General features: G+C 48.5%; 1 protein-coding gene across 2 annotated transcripts in view; it reads left to right on the top strand.

Annotated features, from left to right (window-relative positions):
• Nucleotides 1-18,665, top strand: part of DPYSL5 (dihydropyrimidinase like 5) — an 85,098-nt gene that overhangs the window by 38,979 nt on the left and 27,454 nt on the right. The window lies entirely within an intron of this gene.

The following is an 18,665-nucleotide window of genomic DNA, read 5'->3' as shown; positions in this document are numbered from 1 at the left end:
GCTGGTTGCTGCCTCTGCTTTCCTTTAGTCCTGAGCTGGATGCCACCTGTCACTGTGCTCTCTACCGGCTTCGCAGAAGTCAATCAGGCTGACCTTCTCTGCCCTCGTTTCCACACTGTCCTACGGCAGGGGCCTCATTAGCCAGGGACGACAGTTTATCTCCCTGAGAGCCTTCAGCTCTTTCTAGTTGACAAGAGTTCTGTGCAAGGCGGAAGGAAGGGAACCCTTGATCGTTTCCAAGCTGCGCAGCCATTAGGACAGAAAATACCAGAGAACATCCAAAGACCCCTGTGGGGATTAAAGGCTCCGGTTCTGCAGATTTGGGCTGCTGTGTAATACATTGTTGAGAATTTAAATCATAGGCACCTTTCCCCAAGCCATGTGACAGTGACACCTAAGTGTGTGTGTGTGTGTGTGTGTGTGTGTGTGTGTGTGTGTGTTCTGTGCATGTAGAGGTAAGAGGACAACTTGGTGTAATTGGTTCTTTCCTTCCACATGGACATGGGTTCCAGGCATCGAATTTAACATTACCAGGATTGCATGGCAAATACCTCCACGTGATGGCTCCTCTCACTGACCTCTAAATGAACTTTTTTATTTCCACCTGCTAAGCGAGCCTCTGTGCCCAGCCTTCCTGTTGTCTACCAGTCAGGTACCAAAGCCCCTGACCTCCTTAGAAGTTCTGCCTCAGGCCTCCCAAGAAGGAAGTGCTTCCAGCCTTCTTCCCTCTCGCCCCACCTCTCCCCTCCAGTTGCCATGCCTACAGCAAGCATTCTCACCCGTGGTGGAAGGAATGCTCATCGGTTGACACTGACTGATGTGGACCTGTGGGTCTGGTCATGCCCTTTGACCTTCATGCAGAGGCTGCACACTCTGGATATATCCCGGATCTGCTTAGCTCCCAGCAGGAAATGCTGATTGGCTCTGAGGTTCTGGGTTTATAACAGACTCACAGGTCGGGTTGGGGCGAGGGGGCGGGGAGCTCCTGAGTGATTGGCCAACAGACCCCACTTGGGTCGTGAATCCTGCACCCCCAGTGAATGCTTGGTGTTTGGAGGCCAGCCTAGGGGAAAAAAATAGTTGAAAGCCTGGCTTTGCCAGGAGCATCTGGGACTCCATTGTGCTGAGTCTGAAGCCAGCGGCAGGCTCTGCCTTGCGCCCCCACTCACAGCCCATCACTTGACCACTGTTATCCTGTCTGCCCCAGGCACCACTTCCCCCACCCCCCTCCACACCACAGGCTTCCCCTCCAGTCCCAACTACTTGCAAGAATACAGATCCCATTCCTGAGGGCTGGCTGTCTCCCACTGTGGGGAGGCAGGTGTAAGGAAAGTGACCCGATGGTGTTAGTGAAAGGTTAGGATTATTGCCGGGTGCAATGGTGCACACCTGTAATCCCAGCACTCTGAGAGGCAGAGGCAGGTGGATCGCTGTGAGTTCGAGGACCGCCTGGTCTACAAAGTGAGTCCAGAACAGCCAAGGCTACACAGAGAAACCCTGTCTCGAAAAAAACAAGACAAAACCAAAAAAAAAAAAAAAAAAGGTTAGGATTATCCTTTTGTCCTTTATATTGTGCCACGGAGAACACTCACATGGGTGTTTGATGGCTGTCAATCAGTGGTTTTATGGCCAAGTAATCAGTCTCAGTTGCTGTTTTCATATATTAAAAGTGTGTGTGTGTGTGTGTGTGTGTGTGTGTGTGTGTGTGTGTTGCCTACATCTGTGTCTGTGGGTTTTCTGGAACTGGAGTTAAAGGTGGTTGTGAGCTGCCATGTGTGTACTGGGAATTGAACCTGGGTCCCCTGGAAGAGCAGCCAGTGCTCTTAACCACTGAGGCATCTCTCCAGTCTAAAATGAGCTTTTTAAAAACTAGAGGCACCAGCATCGTTACTAACATGCTGGTCGATGGGCAGAGGTGCGCCGCCGTCTAACGCTTCCTGTGTGTCTCTCATGCCTCCTCCCCAAAGACATTATAAGAACCATGGCCTAGGCTGGTGGTTTCCAGTCCTTGGAAGCAACTTTCATTAGAACCACTTGGGGAATTTTTGACAGGCCCTTTCCCAGACAAGCAAATCCAGTCTGGCCGTTCCTCATCCATATTTTTTTTTCAAGGTACCCTGGTGATTCTAAGCACTGGCAGGAAGATTGTTTGGGATCATTCTTGGCTATATGGAATGGCAGCGTGCCTTGGCTGTGCTCTGACGCCCATCTGACAGGCCTTGTCTCAGGTGCCAAGGCTGACAGCTGAATCCCATCTGATAGCGTAACCTGCCTACCAGTCTTACTTGCATCTGTTTTTCCACTCGAGTTCCAGGCCCCTAAACGTGGGCTCCTAAATTCTAACCTAAGCCTGCCACCCCTATACTTGCTGAGCACCCCTGGCACTGTATTCAACCTTTCTGTATGTCCCCTGCGGAAATCATTATAGAGAAGTGGGCAGCTGGTTAGAGTAGTCATCAGACAGAGTACTGGCCGAGACAGACCCATTTCTTGGAGGTCCCAGAGGCAACTTCATTCCTGTGCTAAGGCCTGTGGGTCCCAGAGCTCACCTTCCGTGGAAAAGTCAGCATCAAGGGTTTTTTGTTTTTTTTTGTGTTTTTTTTTTTACCGTCAGCCTATGGAGGAAGAGCACTTGTCAGGTGTGGGACAGCTGTTAAGTGGCATAGACTAAAGCGACCGGTTCTATCGCCCTCCCTTCCCATCTTCCACTACAGAGGGTTCTATCTGGCTGGGTCCTGCAATATGCCAGACCCTGCTGCATAAACGAACTCCCTTAGGTGTTCATCTTCGCCAGCATACCTCCCAAGGAACTCATTTACCCATCGGGCAGGCTGGTTTTGCCTCTGAAGTTCGCTGTCTTGGAACGAAACCTTTTAAACGGCTGCTAGTGCCTTTCTTCTTTTGCCTTAACTCCAATTTCTGTCTAATTCTGGCTAAAATAATGCTTCTAGTCTTTCAGTGTTGCAGTAATGCTTCCTGCCTGTGGGAATCCAGGCTCACAAGGTTTCGTTTATTAATTGATGTTCCGAAGTTCACGTATTTCTTTATTCCTGTACAAAGCTGGGAGAGACCTTTGAAGTCATGTAATTCCATTCACCTAATGAATTAAAGGAGTGTACCGCCGTGCCTGGCAGAATTAGGTCTTTCCTTAAACCAGTGGTTCTCAACCTGTGGGTCAAGACTCTTTTGGGGGCATCCAATAATTTTTTCACAGGGATCACATATCCAATACCCTGAGTGTTCAATATTTACATCACAGTTCATAACAGTAGCAGAGTTACAGTTATGAAGTAGCAATGGAACAGTTTTACGGTTGGGGATCACCACAGCATGCATGAGGAAATGTATTAAAGGGTTGCAGGTTAGGGACGTTGAAAACCACTGCTTTCCCAGTCACCTCCGTAGACGACCTTATGGCCTCCTAACTGGCCACACACAAATCATTTCCTTGCACTCTAAATTGTCTGGACCACATAAAGATGTCACAGAGCTGACACACTTGAGACAAGCTGTTGGGACCTCCACCCATGAAGATGGCAGCTTGATCTATCCCTGTGCGGACAAATGTGGGTGTCAGCACTTCTGGGCGGACGGTGCTTAGGGCATGTTAATGAGGTGGGACACAGCAAAGCATCCAGCACTTGAGACAGGACACACGTCAGAGAAATGCTAGCCTCCAGGGAGGGCCTGCTTCTACCCTAGGCCATCTTCTAGGGTCTTTGGTTCCTTGAGGAATGGTCCATTTGCTTTGGCTTCACCACATAAGTGTTCTACAATCTTTTTTGAAGTTATTTTATTTTTATGATATTATTATTATTATTATTATTATTATTATTATTATTTATGTGTTACCCAATGACACCAAAGAGCACAGGATCCCCTGGAACTGGAGCTACAAGCCGTTGTAAGCTCCTGGATGTGGGTGCTGAAGACTAACTGCAATCCTCCGCAAGTGTAGCAAGCACCCTTAGCTACCGAGTGGTCTCTCTGGCCCCTTTCTGCCCCTTTGGCTACCCGCGCTGCCTGTGTCTCTCGCTCTGCCACCCTGGCACCTTCACCGGCCTTCTTTGGAATCATCCCTGGTCTCCCAGTTCATTGACCTGCCTCAGTGGCTACCACACCCTGCTGCCCTCCTGGCTGCCTGCCACCCCTCTGGCCCAGCCGTGCTGGGTGGGATCAGGGTAGCCCACCCCTCTTTCTATTTTGCTGTCCAGGCACCTGGAAGAAACCCTTTTTCCCTCCGTAGGGGTGGCTGGGCCGTTCATTTTCTTCTGTGTCGCTAATTACTGTTTTCGTCTCAGTTTACAATAGCCATTGATTAGCTGTAAAGCAGTTTGGAGGTTCGGGCGCAGGTCCTCTGCCACCCACAGTTTCACAGGCTGTCATCAAGGTGTCACCGCTAAGGTCTTACGCTAGTGGTAGAATCCCATGTCTTGCAGTTAGAGAAGGCTGAGGGCACAGTTCTTGTTGGCTCTTGGCTGAAGGCTGCTCTCTAGAGGCCAGCAGCCGTGCCCTGTCTCTCAGCCGATCCATCTTCAAAGCCATGTTCATCTCAAATCCCGCTCTATCAAACCCCTAGCCAGAATCTCTCCCATCAGGACAAGCCCCGACCCGGAATAGGCTCACCTAGTTGGTCGAGGCCGCTGAAAAGCTGGCTTCCTTTCTGGGAGCCTGGGTGCCATCTTCTTCCCTGGGTCCCTGCCTTCCTCCGTGGGAGGGTGTGTGTCACTGTGAATGCAGTCATAAATCTTCCTGCCACAAGGAATTACACGCACAGTCGCAGACGTTCTGTTAGCACTCTACTCAACAGTTCTGTTAATTACTTAAGCTTTTTAAAGATTTTATCCTCGGCCTGGGGAGATGGCACGGTGGATAAGATATCTGGACCTAAATTTGCTCCTCAACACTTAGGGAGAAGCAGCACCAATTTGTAACCCCAGTGCTGGGTGAGGCAAATGGATCCCGAGAGGTTGCCGGCCCTCACTGCTCCTCAGTGAGAGACCCTGTCTTAAACCCTGAGGTGCAGATCAATGAAGAAAGACACTCAGTATCAATGTCTGGCCTCCACACAGAAGAGGGCACACGAATACAGCGCAGAAAAGTAAATAGATAGGTAAATAACAGTGTAAAAATGCCATTTCAAAAATGTAAGATTAGATTTATTCATTCATCACTTCTTGGCCTTTTGGCTAAGATCAAGTGTAGATTTGTTGTTGTTGTTGTTGTTGTTGTTGTTAATGTGAGAGCTTTGCCTGTATGTTTGTTTGTGCACCGTGTGCTTGCCTGTGCCTGAGGAGGTCAGAAGAGAGCATCGGCTCCCCTGGAACTGGAGTTGCAGATGATTGTGAGCCACCACATGAGTGCTGGGATAGAACTCAGGCCCTCTGCCAAAGCAGTCGGTGCATTTAACCACAGAGCCATCTCTCCAGCCCCTAACATACACATTTTAAAAGTCAAAAGTCGCCCCGGCCCCTTCACCGGCAGCTTTGACCTTGACTGTATCCAGGCTTTCACTACTCCAGTGGCTCCCTGCTCATCTAAGCCCTGAGCTTACATTTCTAGAGCTTTACTTCGAATACCTCATGTCTGAACCACTTCCTAGCTGTCCGCCCCGCCTGGCCCAGCTACTCCCAGCCCATCTGTGGCACACTTCCTCAGTGCCCCAGTGTCATACTTTCTGTGGTGAATTTGGTCCCAGTCTCCCTCTTCTCACACCTGGAGTCATTTGTCATCCTGGTCTCTGAGATCACTTCCGGAGCTAAGTTCGTCTGTCTCCCAGGCAGGTGGAGGAGAATCCGAGGGCCAGAGACCACGGTTTACGTTTGGTCTGTGATTGCCCAAAGACTCACACAGCTCTCACCACACAACAGACACCCACACAACAGCTGACTGTCGCTCAGTGCAGTCGTTAGGAGTGGAGCCGAGGCACGCTGCCCAAGCTTAGCGGCAGCCCCTCCCTCACAGACGTGACCCACACCAGTTAATGTCTCCAGGCCGCTCGAGGTCCTTATCTGGAAAAAGGATGATTTATGGTTGCCCTTCATTTATGTTTATTGAATTACTATTTGTGAAGCACCTTAAGCAGTACTTGGTGCTTATTAAGCACTAAGTAAGCATTTGTTAGATACGTATATTGATCATGATTGAAGGCAGAGCTTTGAAAACCGGCTTGTGGCTGGGGAGTGGTGGCGCACGCCTTTCATCCCAGCACTCAGGAGGCAGAGGCAGGTGGATCTCTGTGAGTTCAAGGCCAGCCTGGTCTACAAGGCAAGTTCCAGAACAGCCAAGGCTACACACAGAAACCCTGTCTCGTAAAACAAAACAAACAAACCAACAAAATAAATAAATGATAATTAAAAGCAAGGAAAGAAAACCTGCCTGTGTCTCTCATGAGAATGGGTGTTAAAACTTTAGGCATCAGTTGGGAACGGAAAAATTGGAATCCACTTCTACTTTGAGGATGCCTTGCTTAGCAAAACCTTGCTGGCAGTTTTCAGTCAGCCTGCATGTTGGTTGGTAATCCAAAAATGTAGGAAAGCCACATTGGTCCTTCGTAGAATAAGTGTGAGGGCAATCGGTCATTTCTTATAAAATTCTTACATCTCTGATTGAAAATGACCTCCTCTCTGTCCCTGCTTCCCAGAATAAAGGCGTTTGCAAAGAATCTGTCAATTCAGAGAGGCCTTTGCATTGTGAAATCTGCAGCTCAGAGGGAAGCTTAACACATGTGCATCTTAGAAAGCTTTTGGACACAAGACAGGTTCTTCACCTGGCCTTAGAAATTTTAGAAAAAAGGGCCAATGAGAAGGCTCAGCCAATAAAAGTGCTTGCAGCCAGAGTTCAGTCCCTGAGACCCACGGGGCAGAAGGAGAGAACTGCCTCCCCAAAGTTTTCCTCTGACCTCCCTCCGTGCATGTGGAAAGTTGGCTCAGTGGTTAAGAGCGCCATCTGCTCTTCCAAAGGTTCCGGGTTCAATTCCCAGCACCCACATGGCAGCTCACAACTGTCTGTAACTCCAAGATCTGACACTCTCACACCAATCCACATAAATTAAAAAATTTAAAAAAAAAAAAAGAAAGAAAGAAAGAAACACATCTGTCGGCCCCTCCCATAGTTTCCCCACATCCTTGTAGCCTTTCGAGTTCCTTCTGGCCTCCCTAGCCCCGGGTATCCGCTGGCCACCTCCCTGTCCACATAGGCTAGTCTGTATTTCCAGCATTTCTGTATAGATAGCTGGAGTGATGAGATACGTGTCCTTTCTCCCCTCCTCTCTATCTGCTTTCTGGCGTAGCGTTATTATGTGAGGGGGCCCCTGCAGACAGAGCACCTATGAGCAGCCACGTCTCTGTGTTTGGACAGACGTGGAAAGTACTTAGAAGTGGCTGTCTCATTCACACCGTGGGTGTATGTTTGGCTCTTTAGGAAATCATCAAACTGGTTCCCACGCTGATTGCAACAGTTTATGTTCCTCCCAGCAGCTGCTCTGCCTCTCTGCAGTCACGATAGGCCCGTTTGTTGACTCCGAGCCATCCCGACGTGTGGTGCATCGCATTGTGCTGTCCGTTTACATTTCCCTGGTGATGGAGGCTGAGTACTTCTCCGTGCTCATCTGCCCACGGGTATCTTTGGTGAGGTGTCTTATGCCTTTTGCAAGTTTTAATTCAGTTATAGGAGGGTGGCTCTTATCAGCAAGAGTTGTTTATGTGGTCTAGTGATTAAGCCCTAGGTTGGATATCTGCTTTGTAAATATTTTCCTCCAGTTGCTTACTTAGTTTTAACAATGACTTTTATTTAATTTGCTGTGTACGTGGGGTGAGTGTGTGTATGTGTGTGTGTGTGTGTATGTGTGTGTGTGTGTGTGTGTGTGTGTGTGTGCATGTGTGTGTGTAGATGTAGGCACACAGTTGCCACAGCACCCATGTCGAGGCCAGAGGACAGCCCAGGTGGTGTCAACCCTAGCCTCCTAACTTGTTTGAGATGAGGGTCTCACTTGTAGCCCTGGATGGTCTCAAACTCACTACATACACTAGATTGGTTTGGAACTCACGGCGATCCACCTGCCTCAGCCTCCCGGATGCTCGGATTAAAGGCGTGCGCACCCATGGCTGCGTGAAACAGGTGTCTTTTGTTTCTGCTGCATCGACTGAGCTCGCTGGCCTTGGACTCCTGGGAGTTCTCCCATCACTGCCCCCCATTTTCCCTGTACAAGCATTAGAATTACAGATGTATCTGACTTCTGTGTGGGGGCTGGGGATTCAAACTCAGGTCCCCATGCTTGCACAGCCACCACCTTTTCCCACTGAGCCATCTTCCAGGCCCCTCAACAATGGCTTTTAAAGGGTAGATGATTTTTATTTTGAAGTTCTATATGTTGATCTCTTTTTCATCTTCCTTTCTTTTTTTTATTTTTTATTTTTTATTTTTTTGTGTGTTGTTTTGTTTTTGAGGACAGAGTTTCTCTGTGTGTAGCACTGGCTGTCCTAGACTCTCTTGTAGCCCAGGCTGGCCTCGAACTCACAGAGATCCACCTGCCTCTGCCCCACAAAGTGCCAAGCCTCATCTTCATTTTCTTTGTGGTAGAATCAAGACGTTTTTTACAAAATCCATAGTCAGTAAGGTTTTTCTCCCACCCCCACCCCCCTTTTTGAGGTGTTATTTTTATTTTATGTGTACAGGTGTTTTCCCTGCATGTAACATGTATGCGCACCATGGTCTTGCCTGGTGCTCAAGGAAGCCAGAAGAGGGCATCAGATCCCCCGAGACTAGAGCTACAGATGGTTGTGAGCCACCATGTGGATGCTGGAAGTTGAACCCAGGTTCACTAAAAGAACAGCCAGTGCTCTCAACAGTTGAGCCATCTCTGCAGCCCTCCTAGATTTTCCACTTTCTGCTGCTTGAATGAAATGCCACAGACTGTAAAGAATAGAGATGTATCAGCTCGCTGAGGAATTCTAAGAGCACGGCAGTGAATCTGGTGAGGACCTGCTTGCTACATCATAAGGTGGCGAAAGCCACCACAGGACAAGAGAGAGCCGTTGCCCTGGGTTGCCATCTGTGTTGTTTCCAGGAAGCCACTGTTGTTTACATTGGGAGCCTATTTTCATGGGTCGATTCAGTCCCACGTCCAAAACCATCAGCATAGGAACTTGGGGGTTACGCTTGTAACACGTGAACTTCCCTTGCTTGTCTTCTGAGACAGTCTTGGGTATATAGCATGGGCTGCCTCTGCCTTCTAAGTGCCAGGATGATAGGCATGCACCAGGCCATCTGACCAGCATGTGACTTTGGAGAGGCACATTTGCGCCATTACAGTTTTCTTCTATAATTTTAGCCTCACATAAGTAGGCCTGTGGCAGCTTTCAGTTAGTTTTCCTGCATAGCACATGGTACGTGTTGGTGCCCGGTTTTCTCTAATATGGCTGACAAGGTGCCCCAGCACCACCTGTGTGACACGTTATCTCCCCCTGTTAAAAGTCAGCTGGTCATAGGTATTTCTGGATTTTTTTTCCTCTTCTTTCTGGCCCTTCCAGATTTGTCTGTCTTCACACCAGAACCACGCACTTGGTTATAGCAGCTTTCAGTTCGTTCCTCAGAGCAGATAGAAGTAACCCTTCCAGCTTTGGCCTTGTCTTTGCACATCCGTGTACACAAAGCCACCATTTTTAGTGCTGGCTCTAAACCAAAACCCTTGAAGAACGTGGACTGTGGTACCAACCAAGCACCTGGCAAATGTTCATGGTCCCAGCACAGTTCCTTCCCGGGCAGATAAAATTTATATTTTTTATTTTCTTGGAGACCAGGACTCCTGTAGCTCAGGCTGGCCTTGAACTCACTGTGTACTAGAGGATGACTTTGATCTCCTGGTCCTTCTGCATGTACCACTCGGGTGCTGGGATTCAGGCATGTGTACCCATGCTTGGATTTTGTAGTGCTGGGCATCGACCCCAGGGCTTTGTTATATGCCAGGGAAGCTCTCTACCAACTACTACGTTCCTAAACCCTCTTAACTTCCTTATGCTACTCAAAGGGAAAAAATGTTTATGGCGTGATTATAGATATTCATGTAAATGTATGTATGGTCTTTGTGTAACCCTCCAATTCCAAGTGTGAAAATGTGACCCAACATGAGAGAGAGTTTGTTCTACATTCAGGGTCCCTGGCTTGACTAGAGGCTCCTAAGCCAACAAGACACGGGTAACTTGTCCTAGACTGAAACTCTAAACACTGTCACATTCCCAGCTTCTTTGTGATTGGTTTCCTATCAGGCCTGGGCTGGCTTCTCGGTTCATGCTTGCTGCTTGTCTCTCCCTTTGCCAGACATAGCACACTTAGACTTGGCGTCTTTAATCTCTAAGCCCCAGACTCAATGGCCCTGAGGTGGTCTGTTTTCCCCACTATGTAAAAACCAGAGTTCAAAATGAGGCATATTCAGACCCAGCAGGCTGGGGATCCCAGACCCCTGCTAGCACCTGAAAACATGTCACTCCCCCCCCCAGGACCTTTTCCTGGTATCCCCTTCAATAAGAGGGCCCCAACCCCCTGTCTGAGCCATCAGACATCTGACTTGCTGTTCAGAGTAACTTTCTATCCATTAGGCACCTGTCCTGGTTTTTCAGAAGCCCTCTCCGGCAGATCTTGCAATCTGTCTATCCTTCCTAGGCGGGAAGCTGTATCTCAGAGGTTATAGCATTTGTCAGATTAATAAATGGCAGGGCATGCAGGGGTGGGAGGGGGCGCACACCTTAATCTCAGCACTTGGGAGGCAGAGGCAGGCAGATCTCAGAGTCCAAGGCCAGCCTGGTCTACAGGGTGAGTTCCAGGATAGCCAGGGCTACACAGAGAAATCCTGCCTCAAAAAAACAAAACAAAAAATAAATAAGCCGGGCGTGGTGGCGCACGCCTTTAATCCCAGCACTTGGGAGGCAGAGGCAGGCGGGTCACTGTGAGTTTGAGGCCAGCCTGGTCTACAAAGTGAGTCTAGGGACAGCCAAGGCTACACAGAGAAACCTTGTCTCGAAAAACCAAAAATAAATAAATAAATACAGTAAATGCGGGACATGCCTGGCATCCTTTCTTAACAGTTTTATGGCGCTGTCACAACTTAGCTATGGGGCGTGAGTCACCACGCACAGAGAATCACCATGAAAGTAGAGTTTCATGCACTTCAGACTGGAGCGCTGGTCAACCCTCCTCTCAGGCATCTGTAGACAGCCTGGACTTTAACTGAGCATCTGTGGGGCCTGCTGGTCCATAAACTTTCCCACTTTGAGACTTAGAAGTGCCTTTGCTAGAAAGCAGGGTGACAAAGGGTCTCTCTGTGCAGCTCTGCCGTAGAGCCCTTTCCACAGGCCCCCTTGGCTTCTTGAGCGCTGGCAGCCACGTTCCTTCTACTACACAGCTCCCTTTGAGGATCATCTCCGGTCTCCATGGTAACCGCATGTCGGGAGACCGTCTGCGCAGCGCTGGGGCTTTGTATTAAACACAATGAATCTAAATTGGGTGCTCGGCAGTGAAGATAAGCATTCTGGATCAGAGAGAGGCCCCGGCTCCTCGTTTCATAATTTTAAATGTTGGTACAATTCTCTGGGTTAGCCCTGTAATTCAAGCTCCAGCCACACCTCTCCTCTATGTCAGCTGCAGCTAGGTCTAATTTCCCTTGCATCCTTTTCCATTCTTTGAATTTTGGAAGTGGGGAGCCCCTCGGTCATACAGGGCTAGCCCGAGCTGAGGGAGCACTAAAGTGGAGGTATCCTGGGGCTGTGCTCAGATGGGCTCTCACTCAGTTTGCCTTCTATGCCCCACTATAAAATGAGAGGAGTCACCCCATCCTACAATAGTTTTTTTTTTTATTATGGTGGTAAATAGATCTAATGTGAAATTTCCCACTTTAACCATGTAAGCATAGCTCTCTGTGGGGTTTAGGTATGTTCATTTGGACACATTGCCACCAGTGTGTCCAGAGTCTGCCATCTTAATCGCAGCTCCGCACCACTGAATGCTAAGCCTGCTTCCCTCTCTCCTCCTTGTAGCCACCGCTCTGCTGTCTGTCTCCTTGAGTGTGACAGGCACGACCTGCATTTGGGTGGAAACAGACAGTGCTTGTTCTTAGCGGCAACTTCCTTCCCTTAGCGTACTGCCTTCAAGGTTCATCTGTGATGTAGCCCGTCAGAAGAATGTTCTATTGTGTGCACAGACCACATGCTCTGACCCTCTCACTTGTGGCTATGGATGGAGTCTTGGGTTGCCTCCACTCTTTACAAATTGTGACTGCTGTGGACACGGGTGTGTGCATGTCTGCTCAAGTCCCCACCTGTAAATTACAGAACATTTTTTTTAGACAAGTTATGCAGCCCTGCATGGCCTGGAATGCACTATTGTGTGACAAAACTTTTCCTATGAACACACACACACACATACTCATCTCAGATAAGGATCCTACAATAGATACCACCAAAGTCCAGCTTGATACCAGTGAGTTGTATTGGGGTAACTTACCAAAGTGTGGGTGAGGGGTTACTTACAGAAGTGACTCAAAGACAGCTTTAACAGCAATGCCCACCCCAGCATGGGTGACAGCTCACAGAACTGGGAGCCTGGAGCACACTGCACAGCCTGCAGGCAGCTCAGCAGGTCGGAGTGTCCTTTCCAGGTGCCTCCAGTTGGCCTGTACCTCTTCTAGGCACCTCAGCCGGGGCCTGTTTCTTCCAGGCAGCTGGTCTGGTCTCAGCTTTGCTTGTCTGAGAGTCTGTCTAGCTTTTATACTATAATAGGGAGGGGCCTAGTGAGTCTGGTCAGTTTCAGGGACTTCCTGAAGCTATTTTGAGTTTTTTTGTTTGTTTGTTTTTTTCTTTAATCTTCCTGTTTAAAGAGCTTCCTGGTAGGATGGGATGTTTCAGTCTTACAAGACACTGTCACAGAGCAAGCACGTAGACCAGGCAGCCTCCAGCTCACAGGGACCCATTTCTGTGGATGCTTGCATGCCTGTCTCCCCACCCAATCTTGGGTCCTTACATTGACCAACAGAGCCTGTCTCTTAGGCCAATTACCCTTTGGCACCAGTTCTCCAGTTCTCCCGTGGAAGGAGATTGGCTGGTCTTTGTAGAGAAGTGTGACATTAGTTTTCCTTACATAAGCCTAAGACTGATATGTATCCATCCTTTAGATCAGTACGGACATATAATCCATTATTAAGAAAAAGGAACTTACATAGTAATTTTAAGGAACATTTTGTCATTTTGAATCCTAGACTGTCTTTATAAGTAGCTTATCAGCAGCAGGAGGTCACGCCCTGGCCGGCGTGGATGGAGACTTGGCCCAGATGAAGAACATTAGCAAATGTTTGAGATTATGCATGGCAGGTAGCTTGATAGAAATTATTAGAAGCAGATGGCATGGGATTGGGGCAGGTATGGGATGCCTGCCCCACTATGGGAGGTAGTTTAGGAGATTAATATCTGCCCTGCCCCCGGTTAAATAAGGCTATTTTAAGATATAAACGCTGTCTGTGTCTTGGTTGATTGCTAGTGGGTTAGAAAATACTGCCATAGCCAGGCATGGTGGCGTATGTCTTTTGGATCGATGTGAGTTCGAGGCCATCCTGGTCTACAAAGCGAGTCCAAGACAGTCAAAGCTACACAGAGAAACCCTGTCTCGGAAAACCAAAGGAAAAAAATAAAAAGAAAATACTGCCATAATACTAATTATAGGCCTGATAATAAACATTATTAGGCCATAGTGATAAACTAACCACAACAGGAAGGTGTACACCACTATTTCCAGTTTACAGAACCTTAAAAAAAATCTTTGTATTTACTCTTCGGCGTTTTCATACATGTACACAATGTGTCTTGATCATACTAACCCCCAGCTCCTTCCTCATCATCCTCCACGCCTCTCAAAATATCGCCCTCCCACCTTCATGACTTTTTTGAGCCCTGCTGAACTGTTACCTGGGCCTGTTGGCTTGAGCCTGCATAGATAAGCACAGCTTCAGGAAGCTCAGGCATGCACAGCCGCACCATGTTTAAAGACAGCACATTTCACAGCGCCCCTCTTTCTTCTTTCGTTCCATCCTCTCTTCCACAGTGTTCCCTGAACCTTGAGGGGGTCCATACAGATGTCCCAGTTAGGGCCGAGCACTCCACAGTCACTTATTTTCAATACTTTGGCCAGCTCTCACTATGGCGCCATTTTGAGGATCAAAAACTACAGTGAATCTTAAGAACACCGCACACAGTAGGCTATCAGTAGAGTTAATTTTTTTTTTCTGAAGTTAAACCTAGGAGTTACTGTCATGGTGGGCTGCTGACTTCAGCGAGGGCGATGATGTCATGCTATGCTAGTGACAGGTTTTGTCTGTCTCCCTAGTCCCTTGTGGAAATTGATTCATTCTAAGGGCTTAAAGCAAATGTCTTAGCCATGGGAACGTGTGTCATGTCTCACCGTAAAAACCATGCATGCTTTTATAGTCCTCCCAGCAACTGAGAGTCATGTAGTCCTAACTTCCGAAATTCGAAGGGAAAAACAAAAAGCCTTTAGGGCCACCGTATAGTCTTTCTTGTCAGCAGTCTATTTTAAGCACAGCCTCCAGGGACCCCTGAAGCTGGAGCTCGAGCCTGAAGGCTCTCAGAGGCTGATTCTGCGCCTCACACCTGCTCTCAGCAGCCCGGGGGAGTGTGGGCGTGGGGGCATAGCTGCCTAGATTGCAGCCTGCCGGGTCTCTGAAAACCTGGGATGATGGCGGTGTCTGCCGCCCGTGGTAGCGACTGAAGATTAAAGGTAGGACCCACCCCTGCACCCATCCGTGCTGCCTATGGCAATGACAGGGCCCAGGGATGGTCTGGGTCTGATTTCACCGCATCTTCTATAGGAAGCACTCTCTTGCTGCCCTGGAGCGCTCCAAGTGCGAGAACCTCGGGCCTTGGATCCATCTTTCCCTGTGGGGTCTGCAGTGCGCCTTACCCGGCTCCTGTCAACCGTCCTACTGCCGGCCAACCCCGCTGGATGCAGCAGCCCCAACAGCCCCAGCTGGAAACAACCAACTCCCTTTGTATATGGGAATGTGTGGCAGACAGCGAGGAGATTAGGAGCCTCCTTGTCCAGCCTCCTTCTGGCCAGTCCAGGGCCTGGATGCCCCATGGCACTCCTTCTTAAAACACGAATGGAGGAGGAAACTTGGATTTCATAGCCGAGCCTACGATTTCCTTTGACTTCTTGGCAGCAGTTTGCTGCAGGCTGTGGGTATGCACCCGCTGAGCAGGAGCTTACAGAAGGCACACACCCCACACCCCACACCCCACACCCCACACCCCACACCCTGCTGCTCCCCTGTGGGAAGGCCCTGCTTTTTAACCTCTAGACTCTCCTGGAAGCCAGCTGGTCTAGGAGTACCAGCACCTTGGCTTCCATGGCTTCTCTCTAGGGTCTAAAACCAGACTTTTTTTTTCCCCCTCTGAGTCATAGTCTTTTCCCAGAAAAATCTGTAACCAATGATTTCTCTGTTCAACCAAAAGTCTAATACCTGTGGGCACCAATTCAAAACCCTCAAAACCAAGCAAGGTCCTCATTTCTAGCAACAGCCTTTCCTCTGCATTCTTCAGAGACTGGTACCACATCCACCCGACCTGAGCTTCCTTCTTAGTTAGGGTTTCTGTTGCTGTGAAGAGACACCATGACCAGGGCAGCTCTTATTTTCTTTCTTTCTTTCTTTCTTTCTTTCTTTCTTTCTTTCTTTCTTTCTTTCTTTCTTTCTTTTTGGTTTTTCAAGACAGTGTTTCTTTGTGTAAAAGCCCTGGCTGTCCTAGACTCGTTTGTACACCAGGCTGACCTTGAACTCACAAAGCCCCATCTGCCTCTGCCTCCCGAGGGCTGGGATTACAGGTGTGGGCCACTGTGCCCAGCGACCATGGCAGCTTTTATAAAGGAAAGCATTTCACTGAGGCTGGCTCACAGTTCAGAGGTTTAGTCCATTGTCATCACAGTGGGAAGCATGGCAGCATGCAGGCACACATGGTGCTGGAGAGGTAGCTGAGAGTGCTACATCCTTATCGGCGGGCAGCTAGGCAAGAGAGTGAGCCGTCGGGCCTGGATTGAGCTTCTAAAACCTCAAAGCCCACACCCCTGTGACACGCTTCCTCTAAGCAGGCGTGCCCCAACTTTGCCACACCACTCCCTACTCTGAGTGCCACACCTACCTTCCTGTCCCAGCGTGACCTTCCCTTCCAGGAGTCCTCTCCACGTCCCTGAGGACTTTTTGTCTTGCCCTGGCTTGTGTCCCCACAGCATCCTGGAGTCGATTCTATTGGCAACGAGCATTTCCCCCTCGTCTTCTTTGCCGGTTGGACTCCACTCCGTAAGACATTTATTTTCTTGCTTCTGAGGCGCAGCTACACAGGTGCTGCTTCCAAGTCACTGCTGCCCATAGTCACAATTTACTGAGCTCCCCCTGTGCAGGCACAGAGCTGGGCACCTGACATGCATGGCATCACTTAATCCTTTTTTTTTTTTTTTTTAATTTTCTACGTTAGTGTGTTATGTGTGACCAGACTTGACAGCAAGCATTCAGAGGCATATATCCGGTCCCACCACCTAATTCTCATAGCCACCCCACGAGGGCTGTATTCCCACCTCCATGTGCAAAGTGATCAAATGGGGTTCAGAGTGATTAGATAACTGCTCAGGGCCTAACAATGACTGATTTACAGGACTGGGGTGCTTTACTGAAAAGTCAGGGTCAACAAAAGCCAAAAGAGATGAAAATTTATTTATTTATTATTTCTTGTTTGTTTACTTATTTTCAGAGTCAGGCTTTCTCTGTTGTAGCCCTGGCTGTCCCGGAAACTAACTCTGTAGACCAGACTGGTCTCGAACTCAGAGATCCACCTGCCCCTGCCTTCCAAGTGCTGGAGTTAAAGGTGTGCACCACCACCCAGCTGAGATAAAAAAATTTTAAAGTAGAAAAGAAAAAAGAAAGTTGGAGTTTTCCATAGTCCAGGCCATTCTGAAACGTACTGTGTAGCTGGGGCTATCCTTGGGGTTCATCCCATCCTCCTGTGTCCACCCCCACATGCTTAGGTTACAGTGTGCACCACTACAGTGTGCATCACTACACCTGCCTCCGGAACACACACACATGCACACATACACATTCACCAAGTTTGATGTCCAGGTAATTTTTCCCTTAGGTTTAGCATTTACATCCTTGAAGCATCGGGCACACATATAGGAAAGTGTTATCCCTACAACGTGGCATAACTGAATGCTGCCTGTTTCCTCTGAGGAAAGCTAAACAAATGAGGTGTGAGTCTTAAATAGAGGAATGTTCTGGATGAGCACATGAGGAGATCATGAGGTGGTCTACATCGTGAGTTCCTGGCCAAGACAGAAGTACATAGGGAGACTGTGCTCAAACGCAAATCAATGAAAGAGCCGATTTCCAAGAAGGCTACTGAGCAATAGATAACTGTGAAAGTGAAGGATGTTGCCCCAAGTAAGATAGAAACCACTGAGCCAGTGATTTTTTTCAGTACTTAGAATATGAATTTTTTTTTAAAAAAGGAAGATTTTAAAGTGAAAAGAAAACGTAGTTCAGCAATTCTTTGCAAAGCAGATCCACATAAACAAGTGATGGCTTTAGCAACTTCATGAAGGTACATCTGCAAAACTCAGCTGTATTGGTCTGTTTACTGTGGCTGTAATAAAACACTAGAGGCTGCATGGTTTATGATCAAAGGAGGCTTAGTTTGGCTTATAATTCTGAAGGGCCAAGGCCAAGGGGCTGCATCTGGCGGTGTGGCCTTCTTACCAGCAATGTCCTAAAAGAGTTCGGGGTCGGGGGGAAGGAATGCATAGCAAGAGACAGGACAAGTATGTGACAATCTATTCTCTGGTCTTTCTCCCTGCAAGACCATCCGTATTAAATCATGAGGCTACACTCTATGGCCTTGCCTTAATCACCTCCCAAAGCCCCCACCTCCAGAAACGGTAATGGGATTGTTTTTCACCCTTTCGACATCTCTCAGTGTGGATTAAATTTTAACACACAAACCACTAGGAAGTAATGCTCAAATTATATCCAAAGCATAGCAACATCAGATATTTGTCCTTTGAATCTCAGTATAAACTCCCTTTAAAGTGAGTTCGGCAGGCCATTCGTCAATATAGCAGAACCATAGCCGTTTCTTTGCATATTCCCCCTCTCGGCTTCTCCACCTCTCCCCTCGCACCCCTCCGTGATCCTGCTCACCAGAGCGTGTGCTCTAGGGAAAACCCACAGACTGGCCCTGGCCCACATGCCTTCTCAACAGCAGAGGACAATATTTGACCCGTTAATTCTTGGCCTTGGAGCAAGACAAACCACATAACAAGGGAAAGCACTGGGGGAGGGTCAGGGGACATCTCTGTAGGAAACCAAGGGAAACAGCAAGGTCTGTAGCATGCAGCGATGTGGGCGAGATTAAGAGAATGACCCTTCAAAGCCCTTTGCATAAAGCTAAGAATGGCCAACACATTCTTCCCTCCTGTGTCAGCAAATAAACGTATCTGAGTGACCACAGTACCTATGCAGTTTGCTGAGCCGCTGTCAGGTGAGCATGCAGACCCCGTGTCAGGCTGTGTGATGGAATGCACGTCTGAAGTAGAGAGATGTCGTGCATAAAAGACTGGAT

Source organism: Acomys minous (genome assembly GCF_964271855.1).
Source record: "Acomys minous genome assembly, chromosome: 8".
NCBI classification, from domain to species: Eukaryota; Metazoa; Chordata; class Mammalia; order Rodentia; family Muridae; genus Acomys; species Acomys minous.
Note: the sequence above shows the minus strand (reverse complement) of the source record. Positions and strands in the feature narration are given on the sequence as shown.